The following is a 276-nucleotide window of genomic DNA, read 5'->3' on the forward strand; positions in this document are numbered from 1 at the left end:
ACGACAATGATTTTTTAAGCCGGCACAGGACTGGGCAGTGTTTCAACCTGTTGTATGCAGTCATTGTGAGTAGAACAAACTGAATAACACCTAACAGCAACAATAATAGTACCAGAGTCACAGCAATCATCAGAGTTTTTGTATAGGAGGTAAGCTGTAATTTGTTGTTGTTGTTATGTGCCGCCGAGTCTCTTGTGACTCTAGCGACGCTATGTACAACAGCCCTAAACCCTGCTCTATCCTGTGCCAATCTCACTACCTCTAGCACACCCATCC

This window comes from Elephantulus edwardii, unplaced genomic scaffold (assembly GCF_000299155.1).
Source record: "Elephantulus edwardii isolate Elephantulus edwardi_28Jun2011 unplaced genomic scaffold, EleEdw1.0 scaffold00215, whole genome shotgun sequence".
Taxonomy (NCBI): domain Eukaryota; kingdom Metazoa; phylum Chordata; class Mammalia; order Macroscelidea; family Macroscelididae; genus Elephantulus; species Elephantulus edwardii.